The following is an 11,397-nucleotide window of genomic DNA, read 5'->3' as shown; positions in this document are numbered from 1 at the left end:
GTCTACACTCGGCGACGTCTTACTCAGCGACGTCTTACTTCTGCGCGATGCTTCTCTTGGGCGATGGGCGATGATCCATCTTGGCGGTGACACATCTCGGCGATAACCGATTATTTATACTGCAGAACGCCGCTTCTACATACGGCGACTACGTTGACTTATTGACCACCTACCTTTCTCTTGTCCACGTCATCACACCCAATGACCTGGTCGGTACACAAGCCCCCCAGTCTTGAGCTGATAACTTGTTTTCAGCAAAAAGACTAAAAAGTTCACCGTTTCATTTTCTTCTTCAACACATATAAATGTGCACATGGTTTTGCTTTTATCTGCTGTGTAATCATCTGATATAACTGACTAACTCTTGCTTTAAAGAAATCGACTTAGCGCCAACTGGTGCTTAGCTCTGTGAAAATCAACTTAACTAGACAAACTATTAGTTTATAACAATAACATTTAACGCAAAATCACTTACTAGGCAATAGGCGTGGGTCAGTCTTAGTATCTGAAATCCAGCTCGCCTGATCTGCCAAGTGACATGCGCACTTCTATGTCATCACCTCAAAATCTGCTAACTTAGTTCTCGTCGCGTACTTCTTCCTTCGAGCTTCAATCACAAAGTCGTGGGCTTCTTTGGATGCTATTTTCCTTTTTATCTGCTAAGGCGTCCTCCGGGGAGCGGCCTCGTTCCTTGAGCTATCAATTCTACTCATTCTGGGAGGAGAGCTGCCTTTAACGGACCTCCCTCTGCCTTCCCTGAGCCTTTAATCTGAAACAACTTGATCTGGGTAGTGAGGCGTCTTTTACAAACCTACCTCAGCCACCCTGTGACTTCTTCCACCCTGATAACTTATCTGTTGTGCGATCACTGAGCAGTAGGCGGGAGTCATTTTTAGTATCTGAAATCTCGCTTGCTTGATCTGCCAAGTGACATGTGTATTTCTAGGTCATCGCCTAAAACTTTGTTGGCCTGGTTCTGCACTGAAGACTTTCGAACTTGCCTCAATTTGCTTACGCAAAGAGGTCTTGTATTCTGTTCTGGCCTGCACCCGCTCTAGGCGAGGAGAATTTATCTCATAACTATTTAACTGACCTCAGCTTCGCTCGAGGGCGAGGAGGATTTATCTGATATCTGACCTCAGCTTCGCTCAAGGGCGAGGAGGATTTAACTGATAACTATTAACTGACCTCAACTTCGCTTGAGGGCGAGGAGGATTTATCTGATAACTGACCTCAGCTTCGCTCGAGGGCGAGGAGGATTTATCTGATAACTGACCTCAGCTTCGCTCGAGGGTGAGGAGGATTTTCTCTGGTGCCTCAACTTGCCCAGGGGCTACCTTTTCCCTGGATGCACTGAGGACTTTTAAACTTGCCTCAATTTGCTTAGGCAAAGAGGTCTTGTAATCTGTTCTTGCCTGAACTCGCTCAAGGCAAGGAGGACTTTCTCTGGTGCCTCAACTTGCCCAGGGGTTACATCTCCTCTTCCCCTGGATGCACTGAGGACTTTTAAACTTGCCTCAATTTGCTTAAGCAAAGAGGTCTTGTAATCTGTTCTTGCCTGAACTCACTCGAGGGTGAGAAGGACTTTCTCTGGTGCCTCAACTTGCCCAGGGGTTACATCTCCTCTTCCCCTGGATGCACTGAGGACTTTTAATCTCATCACGTACCGGGGCTAGCTATTCATACTTGAGGAGGGGGCGTCCCGAAGGAATCCCTTAACCCCTGCTCAAGGACTAGGCGCCCGGATTTTAACTGTTATCTTGTTCTGAACTCTCGCCTATACTCGCTCTAGGCGAGTAGAACTTCTTAATCTATTCTCGCCTACGCTCGCTGTAGGCGAGGAGGACTTTTAATTTGTTCTCGCCTACGCTGGCTATAGGCGAGGAGGACCTTTAATCTGTTCTCGCCTACGCTCGCTATAGGTGAGGAGGACCTTTAATCTATTCTCGCCTACGCTCGCTATAGGCGAGGAGGACTTTTAATCTGTTCTCGCCTACGCTCGCTATAGGCAATGAGGACTTTTAGTCTGTTCTCGCCTACGCTCTCTCTAACGAGTAGGACTTTTTCTCTTTCTCGCCTGCACTCGCTCAAGGGCGAGGAGGACTTCTTCTCTTGCCTCAAAATGCGCAAGAGCGCTGAGGGCTTTTTGCTCTACTGGTACCTCCGATCGCCAAAAGACGATGAGGTCTCTAAAACTTTTAACTACTGCCACCGATCGCCGTAAAACGACAAGGACTTTAAAACTTTAACCATTGCCACTGATCGCCGGAAAACGATGGGGACTTTAAAACTTTTACTATTGCCACCGATCGCCGAAAAACGATGGGGACTTTAAAACTTTTACTATTGCCACCGATCGCCGAAAAATGATGGGGACTTTAAAACTTTAACTTTCACCTCCGATTGCCAGGTGGCGATGAGGGTTTAAAACTTTGTGCTTGTGCCTCCAATCGCCAGATGGCGATGAGGACTTAAAAACTTTATGCTTGTGCCTGCGATCGCCAAGTGGCGATGAGGACTTAAAAACTTATATTTGTTTTCCTCCGATCGCCAGGTGGCGATGAGGTCTTAAAACTTTATACTAATGCCTCCGATCGCCAGGTGGCGATAAGGTCTTAAAACTTTATACTAGTGCCTCCGATCGCCAGGTGGTGATGAGGTCTTAAAACTTTATACTAGTGCCTCTGATCGCCGAGCGGCGATGAGGACTTGAAAACTTATACTTTAAAACCTTGTACTGAATGCATGCCATAATCTTTAAACTGTTGCCTTAAATCTCATAAAAGCGATAAGGTCTTTTTTCTGAAAACTTAAAACGATAAGCATGCGAACTTAAATAACTTGGAAACTTTGATAAAACTGTTTTAACTGAAACTACTTCTTAACGAGTGCCCCTTGAAAAACTGCTTTAACTGAAATTACTTCTAACTATTACCTTGGCGATCTGGTCTTGTGTCTCGCCGTCTAAAGTTTTCCCCAGCTTAAACGTTTTGTCGTTGATCTTCTTCTCAAGCCACTCCTCGACTGGCTGAGGCCTCTTCTCGTTGGTTAACTCCAATGGTAGACTTTAGCCCTTCTATCTCCGTCTGTTCAAAGGCTCGAACCACAACGGTGGCGAGCTGCGATCTAGGCTGCCCGTGTCCAGATTTTCTCTGAGCCAAGGGTCAGTGCACATGAGTCGTAATGTACCTTTTAGAGGAGTTGTCCTGATGGCTTGACCTTTCACCGACAGGCTTCGTCGTCCAACACTTCTATGACCCTTTTCTAGGCTGACCAACATCTGAGTTGAGCTCACGACTCACCTTTTGTGCCCAATCACCGATGACCTCCCCCGAACCCTTGGGTCGAGCTGACGGGCTCTCCTGCATGGTACTCATGCCCCTGTCTTACCTGGCACTAGGTAACCATTTACTCACGGGGCGGCTATACTCGAGTGGTTGCACTGACACCGAGCTAGGCTGACTTTACTAAAATACAACTTAAGGTTTGCCATATTCCACGCTCAAGGAATGGCCTTAACTGGTCAGCCTTGGCTTCTTCATTCACTGATTGGAGGGCTTCTCCACGATTTGTTGTATGGTCATCTCTTCGCTCTTAGTGCGTGCGGGTCTCATGTTCGTGGTTTCTGGAAGCCCCCCTTGACTATCTGCGATTTGAGGGCTGGAACTAGGTTGGAAACTGCAACTGGAACTGAAAAACTTGTGTGGTGGGACTGATGTTTTATATCGGGCCCCACGGTGGGCGCCAAATGTTTCGGCCGGTTGACCTAGGTCGTCTCTACGAGTGGCTTGTACTCACGAGCTAGAGCACCTTCGTTCCCTCTTGTGTATGAGTACCTGAAAAAGAAGAACAAAGGGGCGCCCTCGCGGCCGTTTGCACTCCGACGCTCAAGTCAGCCAGCGAGAAACATCAAAGGTGACGCACCCCCGTATCGGAGCACTTGAACGAATGCTCTGAGGGTGGTCAAAAACTGTACTCAAGGACTAAAACTGTGTTGCCCTAATTGCCTTGTGCTCACAGTTGGGTGCGCCGTCAAGAACAACTAGGGTTTAGTGCTCTGTGTAATTATGAAAGCGTACCTCTGCAGACTCTGTTAAGGTTACCTTTATAGCTAGGTTTCTTCTCTCTCCAGGTTGTTATGCTTTTGGACGCGTGGCTCGCATCCAGCCCTGCACGTGTCATCATCGGGATTGGGGCAACTTAAACGTCATTCTTTGTGTAGTAACCAGCCGCACAGCTAAGTCTTCAACTCAAGGGGCAACCTAGCACGTAATGCGCTGTGAAACTCCACCCGACAAGGCGAGTATCGGATGCAACAAGGTGCATCATCTCTATGATATCGCTCGCCGCGAATGGCACCCTCCTTACTGCTACGCCATGCAGGTTCTAGCTGGGGAAACCTTGTCACCAACGAATGTCCACTTTGGGAATCTTGTCGCTGATGTGCAAGGTGTTTCCCCCAACCCACTCGACTTTCATGCCCCAAGCTGGTGCCACCATCGTCTTACTGAACTTACACGCTTGGAATTACCCTTCCGAGCCATCGACAGCCTTAACTAAGTACGCTGGGAGACCCGGCGACGTGCTCCTTGTGGCGGTGTGTAAACCACCCGATCTCCTAGCATTCTCATACGGCGACTGCGACGCAACTTTGGTGACCGCCGGTTACGCACACTAGAGATCGAAGAACGCCAATCCACCGATCGGCGACTATGCCCACTTCCGAGCCATTCATCTTTTCTAGCCTACGCGTTCCATTGAGCACGCCCCACTCGAGCACGTGCAAGACGCGTCATCACGCCTGATGACCTGGTCGGTACACGGCCCATGGGCTTCCCTTATCTGGAGTGCAATGTATAACCTTATGGCCACTTGGGCTCTAACTTGAGCGTTGTATCTCTCGCGCCATCATACTCCGTGGGTGCCCCTTTGACTCGACCATTTATTCTGTGCGGAGGGTCCCACAGTGCCGCCACCCAACTTTAGGGCGATGTCTACACTCGGCGACGTCTTACTCAGCGACGTCTTACTTCTGCGCGATGCTTCTCTTGGGCGATGGGCGATGATCCATCTTGGCGGTGACACATCTCGGCGATAACCGATTATTTATACTGCAGAACGCCGCTTCTACATACGGCGACTACGTTGACTTGTTGACCACCTACCTTTCTCTTGTCCACGTCATCACACCCGATGACCTGGTCGGTACACAATTGATTCTACAAATATTTTCATTTTTACCTTCCAAAACTGGTAATTTACACTACAAAACAGAGGTGGTCTAATAATAGAAGCACCTTCCCCCAAAGGTAGTTTACCTGCATGAAAACAGATTTTTGGATCAAAATTTGAATGACTTTCAAGAACCTAACTCTTGATATTAATTGTTGGAATTGTAAGCCTTAAACAAGAGGGGGTGAATTGTTTATAAAAAAAATTCGCAAATACTGAAGGTAGAGTGAAGTTCAATGAAGAATCAATGAATAAGAAACCAAATCAGCCAACAAATAAACTTGTTTTAAGTTTATTCCTGAAAACAACCGATTGTTTATGCGAATCAACCGATTGTTTTTACAAGCAGTGAATAAAAACAAGCTAAAACAGATTTAGAAGAGATACGGGATAGAAAGAGCACGCAACAAATTTATACTGGTTCACTCTTAACCAAGAGCTACATTCAGTTTTCAAAAACCTCTGAGAAATCCACTAAGAATCAAAACCTTGATTACAAACCACACACACCAAAGAGGTGATCTTGAATCCCTCAAGAATACACACCTTCTTTGGCTAACAATACACCACAGATCAGAACACCTTCTAGATTTGCACACACTAGTCTTTACAGATTTATAGAGATTAAGAGAGAAAAGGAATGATCACACCTGATACAATGAATTAAAAATTACAAAGCAATCCTATTCCACTCTTTAAAAGAATCCAAAGCTTGAAGCAATCTTGGAAAAAACTGATTTGAAAGGTACAATTTTATTTTCATAACAACTAGGAGCGTATAACAAATTATTTATACTCCAATAAGCTGTTAAAAACATTTAATGCAAGAGCCAAATCAGTTTTGAATCATTTAAGACAGTTTTAACAAACTTAATAGATTCTATTAAGAATTTTCAAAAAACAATCGGTTGATTTCTCGAAACAACCAATTGAATTGGTTTGACAACAAAGTCAAACAAAGTTAAGCTTTTCAAATCCTTTTCAAAAACCACGAAGTGTAAAACAATCGATTGAAACGATAAAACAACTGGTTGTTTTTCCACTTCTTTAGAAAACACTCTTTTTTTAAAAGATCTTGATTAAAACAAGTTTGGATCATAACAAAGAGTGGATTTACAAATTCAAACTACCCAAAACACACACAAGTAGCACCCAGGCCTTCAAGCAATCCTCATAGATTTGGAGACATCAAAGTCTATCTTCAACATCTTCTTCTCTACATTCTCTTTCTGGAGAACTAATATCTCCTATTCTTTCTTCTTCTTCATCTCAACCATCTCTCTCCGCAAGATATTAATAGTGTCATCTACTCAGCTTCTGACATCCTCTCGTTTACCATATTCCTAGTTGAAAACATTTGATCTTACCATCACAATCAATAGAACTGATATTCTCGTGAGCTTCTATCATTTTTCTTCTTTCGCTTTAAGATTTTCCTTTCTCTTTAATTTCTTGCAATTATTTCATACACTTTCCTCCATAATTATTTAAGTGTGTGCTGAAAACGTATATAATAAAGTTTAATATGATTAAATATATTTATATTAATCGGAGATCAAATCATTCACCTTGATAATTATTTGCTTAAATCCATAAATTTATAAAGTATTGCTAAAAACAATAAAAACATAAAATTATAAATTTAAATTACTAAACTTTTTAAATCCACTTTTCACATCAAATACTAACATAAGCATATTTAAACTAATACTATATAAAAAAAAAACTTTTAGGATAATATTTCAAGATTTAATAAATAAATTTATGTTTTTGTAAAGTTTTATTATTAAGAGGATGGTCATATTTCAAGTATTATTAGTTAGGTATGCTGCTTCCTTGATTGGCAAATATTGTGGTTTGTCAAATCGTGGCATCGAATAAAATTGACACATGCATTACAGAGGAAGAATGAACCCATTAAGGAATAATAACAATGGTTAGATTGACATCTAAATAAATTATTATTATTTTATTATAATATAATATTTTATTTTTAAAAGAAGTTATAAAATAATTACTTTTTATATCAAAATATTAAACAAATTTTATACAAATTATCCCATATCGAGCATCTTTATTTTTTCTAACCCTAATTATTCATTGAGGGGTTTTTTTCGTTTTCTGAAGTGTTTTGAGATTATTAATTATATCAATTATGTCTTGTTAGCCACTGGAAATATTCAATCAATACAAATATAATGAAAGAAATCCTTAACTTTTCAACTACTTCTTTTCTTATTCTTAATACAAGTGGTTCTGCATTAATTACTTTTAACCATATAAAGGTGTATTGTTGAAAAAAATAGCTCAAAAATTAAAATAGCTACTGTTTTTGGAGAAAAAAAAATATAAAAAACTAAAAACCTTATTATATGCGCATCCGGGGAATCGAACCCCGGTCAGTACCGTGGGAGGGTACTATGATACCACTACACCAGATGCGCTTTTATTGTCACAAAACATATAAACATTTAATTAACATTTTCATAGCATGAGTTTATACTTAAGTGTACTTGTATCTTCTTTAGTTTTTATTTTTATATAATAAATTTTATGTAAACAATAACTAAAATTATTATTTTGTAAAGAAAATAATAAAGTGAATGTCACTTTATTTAAGAAAACATAAGAGAAGGAAACCGTTTGTTATTTATTAAAAGATGATGGGATGAATGTTTATTTAAAAAAATATAAGAAACATGAGTGATATTTATTGAAAACACGTAGTGAGTGAATTGTTTAAAACTTATAGAGAACATGAATTTGACTTTATTAACGTATATTTAGTATAATTTCAGTGGATGTAATTAAAATTTTTCCGAATTATGATTTTAAGCCGTATTATACGATAAATTTGTTTCTCTAAACTATTTTGATATGTTTACCTAAAAACAATCTATTTGATCAGTTGAGTATATTTTGTTAATTTTTTTTTTATCTATTTTCCTTTTTACATTAACATTTTTCTTAATTTTGTCAACACACTTGATAGAAGAAAAAGAAAACATTTATGAATATCAGTCATGAAAAAGATTGCAAAATAAAAAAGGCTCTCTCTTCTCTTATTTAAATCTCAATCCTAACAATATTGACTAAAAACATTAATTGACCCTTCATCCATTTTACTTCTGCGCAAATCTTGTCATTTACGATTTTTTTTCTCCCTCGTTATGGTAGATGTTCGTCGCCATAGTTGCTCCGCTTGCACTATTTTAGACCACTGTTAGAACATATTATCGTTGCTAGGAACGACTTTCATCACTCATTATCTTCATCATGTTTGGTGTTATTAGGTTTGGGTTCTTATTTGTTGTTCTTCTTTCATTCTGAATTGAATCTTCTAGAAAGTTTTTAAATTGAATATTTTAGTATTTATTTCTTATAAACTAAATACATTTCAAATTATAATATTTAGAAGATATTTTCGGATCTAAAATTACTTTTTAGATTTTATAATATGAAATATAACTTTCAAAATAATCAATGCACCAATGAATTCAAGATGATTATGACTCCTATATATTATTTTAAAAAATTTACTGTTTTCTATTGTGACTTGGTTTAATCTATAATTTAAAATGACAATTTGTGTGTGAGTATAAGTTAGAGTGATGTATAAATTATTTTTATATTTTTTATATTTATCATCTCTTTCACAACTTAACAACATATATATTTTTTTCTTATTGTCTATTTGTTGTATTAGACCTCAAAATGATAATTACAAAATCAATTTGAAATACTACCACGCGCACACACTCATTCAAGTAAGTTATCTCATATACCAAACACATACACAAATACATTACAACATAAATACATATCTTATGTCACATTATTTTTTACTAATAATATGAAATTTGACTTACCTCCTCTATTGTAAAAGGTCAAATACAAACTCCTCCAACCAATTCATTTTTTATTGCCTCAAACATCACAATATTAGACATCTATGTCAGACAACTTATCCATTTTCATATTATATTTTGCTTCAAAATCGGATTCCATTTTTATATTTCATAATCACTACTAAAGCAATGATAAGAGTGATCACAAAACATTGTAATACTTAATATTGAGGTGCAATTAGAGGATGTAAGCATGAATTTAAAAAAATAAAAATAAATAAAGCAATTGCACAACTAAGGCTTCTGGATTGCACACCCCACAAGGAAAATTTGATTTATTGGATGAACAATCCATAATACATTTGATCTTCCAAAATGTATTACAAAATGTACAATTCAAAAATCAGATTTGTATTTTGGATTGTGCAATCTATAATGACTTCTGAATTATATTTTCTAGAAGACCAAATGTATTTTGGATTCACGGTAAAAACTTACGACAAAAATTCGTAAGTAATGGTAAAAGTTTGTATGTAATGGGAGCATAAATAATTTTGTAAGAAATTTTTTTTGTTAATAAACATTATTCCACGTTTCTCACATGTACTCATCCGTATATAATATTATCATTATTTTTAATATTACTACTTGTTATTATAATTATTTATTATTGTTATTACTAATATTATCAACAATCTAGTGTTGAAATTAATTTAACTCAACTTTCTAGATCTAAACCCTAAATCCAAATTCCATGAGAAAATATAAAATCTATAACCAATATGTCATACAACTTTGTTATCATATTATTATTATTCTTAATATAATTATTATTGTTATTATGATTATAATTATTATTATTAATATTATCTTTTATATTACTGATAATAATAATAATATCATTACAAATAATAATATTATTATGAATAATAATTATAATTATAATAATATTTTTAATAATAATAAAAATATTGATATTGATATTGATATTAATAATATTTATAATATTGTGAATAAGAAAAAAAATACTCATAACAATATTAATAACTATATAATAATAATATTGTTATTATCATTAATATTATTAATTTTAATAATAAAATTATTAATTATAATTTTATTAATATTAATTACTGATATATAGTCGTAGATAATACTTTTATATATATATATAATATTTTTTATCAATATTATTAATATTACCCACAAACGTAGATTCTTAGGTAAATTATTTACGAATCTACTACATTCGTATATAAATCTAACTAATGATCTATATAAATAATATTAATAATAATAATTATAATAATATGAGTATTAATATTATTTTTATGAATAACAATATTAGTTGTAGTATTACTAATATTAATATTAATAATAATATAAATAATATTAATAATAATATTAATAATAATGTTAATAATAATATGAAGAATACTAAAATTAATATTAATTAATATTATTTATTATTATATTATTATTCTTATTACTTTAATAATATTTTAAATAATATTATATTGATAATATTAATAATAATACTAATATTATTATAATAGTAATAATATTATTATTAATACGTGAATAATAATCTTCTGTATATAATATTGAAGTTACTTATAAATACAAATTTGTGGATAATGTATCCACAATTTAATATTTGTATGTAAGGTTAATAAGATTTATAGATAATATTTATATGTAATACCAACAGATAAAGATTAATGTGTAACAATTTGTGTGTAATTTTTAATTTTTTTTTGTAATAATTGAACAGTCCAAAAGTTAAAATTGATTTCCCCATTTTGTAATGCAGAATACTATATTAACTTTCAAAGAATACTATATTAACTTTCAAATGGTACAATTTGAAATTCCAATAATTTTTATATAACATATTGGATTAATCCAATAAGTATAATAGTTAAATTAGAAATCGTTAACCAAAGAAACATCCTTCAAGTAAAAAGAGAAACTTATCTTCCCTCCATATAATATCTTCATTTCACTATAAATCCAACAATATAATACACTCTACACTTCCAACAATACCACCAACACCATTATCAAAGACCCCACAAGCATGAACTATGTAAAAAGTCTCAAAAAAGGCACAACAGCACAATACCAAAACAAACAATACTCTCTAGTGCAATTTGATACCAAAAGGGTCAATTTGAGAATTTAAAATTCATGGAGATATTAGAAAAAAATGATATACTGCAAACCTCCACTCTAAGCATTATTGGCTGAATAAAAAGGAGGCCATTATAGAACAATTACGCTAATATGGCTTTCGTTTGGTAATTTCTTCATGTAC

General features: G+C 35.7%; 1 non-coding gene across 1 annotated transcript; it reads right to left on the bottom strand.

Moving 5' to 3' along the window:
• Positions 1-7,605: 7,605 nt before the first annotated feature.
• On the bottom strand, positions 7,606-7,676 carry TRNAG-CCC (transfer RNA glycine (anticodon CCC)). The gene has a single exon. It is a non-coding gene; the product is annotated as a tRNA-Gly (tRNA).
• Between the last annotated feature and the right edge of the window lie 3,721 nt (positions 7,677-11,397).

This window comes from Phaseolus vulgaris, chromosome 5 (assembly GCF_000499845.2).
Source record: "Phaseolus vulgaris cultivar G19833 chromosome 5, P. vulgaris v2.0, whole genome shotgun sequence".
Lineage (NCBI taxonomy): Eukaryota > Viridiplantae > Streptophyta > Magnoliopsida > Fabales > Fabaceae > Phaseolus > Phaseolus vulgaris.
Note: the sequence above shows the minus strand (reverse complement) of the source record. Positions and strands in the feature narration are given on the sequence as shown.